The sequence below is a fragment of the Gymnoscopelus braueri genome, assembly GCF_963280865.1.
Source record: "Gymnoscopelus braueri genome assembly, chromosome: 7".
Taxonomy (NCBI): Eukaryota; Metazoa; Chordata; class Actinopteri; order Myctophiformes; family Myctophidae; genus Gymnoscopelus; species Gymnoscopelus braueri.
In genome coordinates, this window is record NC_137608.1 from 13,708,198 (window position 1) to 13,711,681 (window position 3,484).

The following is a 3,484-nucleotide window of genomic DNA, read 5'->3' on the forward strand; positions in this document are numbered from 1 at the left end:
CTTTCGGTGCCGTGTGGTATTTGAGATACTGGGAGATGAGAGCAGCAATTTTGATGGGGAACAGAGTAACTTCCTCTTTCATATGAGCCACTTCCCGTTCGGTGTCACACATTTCACAACCACAGAGGAGCACACACGCACGTACACAGACACAGACTTTCATTATTAGAATATATTCAGTTTCAAATCTTTTCTTCTATGACAATTCTATTCTACACACACACACACACACACACACACACACAGTTGCCTTCATCTTTATAGAGGAGATGGACAGATGTGTCTGCAGTAGTGATGCACTGGTCAGGTTGACATCACAACCTCTCACATTCATTGACATGATGTCATCTGCAGTAGTGATGCAGATGACTTTGAGTTATGATACGATGAGCACCTCTAAGATATCTATTATAGACTTATTCAATCAATCAATCAAGAACGTGTACTATTGCCTTTCCCAGGCAATTGGTTAATGTGTTTATTTTTTATATTTCAGGTACATTTTCATGTTCTCCAAAGGCATCAAAAAGTACTTTACTGACTAATTAGCCCAGGAAAAACTAATTTGTGTATAGTTCACCAATCTGAAGCTGTGATTGTGGTAAAATAAAATAGGCAAAAGTGTGCTCTTGTACAGCCAAATCATATTCATTTTTGGAGACGGCTCTGCTTTCGCGAACAATGTGGCCAGATGTGGGGCTGGCATGGGCTCTCAGGTTGCTTGCTAGTGCCTTCATGATTCCACTCCCAATTGAAAATACAGAATGGCATCGTATTTATTGATGTTGGAGTGAGCCAATTAAATATCGATCCAATAACACCACACCCAGCTAAATAATTAGAGGCCTAAGAAAGAAGAAAAAACAGTAATAGTCTGCTGCCTGGGAGACACTCAATGAGAATTAGAAGGGCGTACAACACTAGAACATGTTTGTCAAACCCCACCCGCCTGTATAATGTGCCCGATGTAAGTAACTATAGTCCTAAACTAGAAAATGTGCTCCTCGGAGCACAAGTCTCCGCCAGCAGACTATAGCAATTACATTATCATAGCAATAACTAATGAGATACAGTAGAGTAAAAGATATATACTGTAGTTAAATAAAAAGGTGTATGTTGAAGAAATATTTATTTAAAAAAAAATGATTTAAAAATCATATTTTGGAGTCCTCGTAATTGACTGGTTTGTTCAAATGCTTGTCTGTCTTCTTCATCTTCATTGTCTTGAACAGTTTCAGCAGTTAATTGGTGTGTTTGATCTATGTCAATTTTCTCTAATGCTACATAGTGTATTTGATCAAGGTGGCCAATTGTTACAGTATTAGGACTTCTGCCTTGTTTTGGGGTCAATTCAACTCTATAGTCATTTTCTGTGTTGCTATTGTAGGTCTTGTTGTGGGATCAATTCAACTCTAGTCCTCTTCTGTGTTACTGTTGTAGATGAGTATGCTTTCTTAGCTTTGGCCTTCTGCGCCCTTGCTTGACCAATGTCAGGTGTTCTCAAAGGGACACACACACGCACGGACGGGTGATTTGGACTAGAAGATACTGTTCCAATCAAGACTGATTGATCCTGTCTTACCTCGCTTCAAAAACGTAAACGGCTTTTTGAAGTGACACACCTTTTTATTATAGGATTGTATTTCGTCATGCGTCCCTCTAGCCAATCAGAGACATTGATGTCAACATATTGACACGTATTAAGAGTTCGGCTTTGTTGTGGGATCATTTCAACTCTAGTCCTCTTCTACGTTACAATTGTAGATGAGTATGCTTTCTTAGCTTTGGCCTTCTGCGCCTTTGCTTGACCAATGTTAGGTGTTCTCAGAGGGAAATACACACGCACAGACGGGTGACTTGGACTTACTGAAGGTACTGTTCCAATCAAGTCTGATTGATCCTGTTTTACCTCACTTCAAAAAGTAGGGGCTTTTTGAAGTGACACACCTATTTATAGAATTTTATTTCGTCACGCGTCCCTCTAGCCAATCAGAGGCATTGGTGTCAACATATTGACACGTGTCACGTGGAGCTTGCCCAATGTTAGCTTGGCAAACAATGTTTGCTCACACAAAGCGAAAACATATTCTCCACCTTCGGCGGAGACAAAAAGAGATCCACTCGGAGCAGTCTAGAAGCAAAGCAGAAGGGAGTGATAACTGGCATGGTACTGTCAGTAGAGACCGATAGCAAAATGTACTGTGGCAAATGTAAAAGTACTCATTATGCAGAATGGCCCATTTCACAATAATAATTATTTAATAATCGAGAAAAAAAATCATTTATTTTATTAATCATTTAACTTTACAATTAATGTATAACAGAAAATGCCATCTGAACCCAAACATACATCTTGAGATTGCTTAATAGATTTGATTAAGGATCCCCATTAGCTGGTGCCAGAGCAACCAGCTAGTTTTCCTGGGGTCCACATAAAAAACACATACAAACAAATGAATACAGTTGCAAATACAAAATTATGTCAGTACTCAATGCACAATACATATTGAAACTAACAAATTGAAAGCTGAAATTACATGTGAGAAAAGAACCCCCCCCCCCCCAAAAAAAAACGTGTTACAGTAGTGTTAAATCAAATGTGAGATTCTGTGAGAAGTAAATTTACTGTAAATGCAGCAGAGGTTTTGAGGCAGGTTATTCCAAAGAGACAATGGTCTATAAATAAAAGATCTCCTTAAAGCATTTGTCTTGGACCAGGTAATTCAAGCTGCCCATTAGTGGAACCTCTAGTGTTATGATCATGCACAGTATTATAAAAACAGGAGTTTTACTGCTCATGGCTGACTTGAGCAGCACAAGTGTATTAAAAGACAACCTATTCTCAACCGTAAGCCAGGAGAGGCAGGCATGCATACGGCTCACATTAGACCTTAGTGAGCAACCCTGTTCTGGACAGCCTGGAGCTTCCTGAGGTCACCACTGGCAGCAGATGACCACACCATGGAGCAATAGCCAACATGACAGAAAACTAAACTTTGAACTATCTGACATAAAAGCTGACGGGCAACAAAAGAAGCACATTTCCTGGAAATACCAATTGCTCTTCCCATTTTCAAAACAATATAATGAATGTGGTGAGACCAAGACAGAGTGCAATCCAGCATCACTCCAAAGAGTTCATACTTTCAACTTGTTGAACTGCCGAATTACACAAGTTTAAATCAAGCTTTGGGCTTGTAGATAACCTGTGCCTTGTTCCCAGCACAATACATTTAGTTAAGGACAAGTCTATTACATACTAACCACCCAGTCATGCACAACTTTTAGTTCTCTGCTCAAGACTTCATTAAGTACATTGCATGATGGTGCAGCGTAATATGATGTCGAATCATTCGCATAAAGAACTGTTGTGGCACATTTGGTAGTCCCAAGATAGGTCATTAGTAGTAGTAGTAGTACTTTCCCTTTTATATCATGGCACAAAACCAAACATTTACATTTAGGTGAAGCTGAAGTTTGGTGA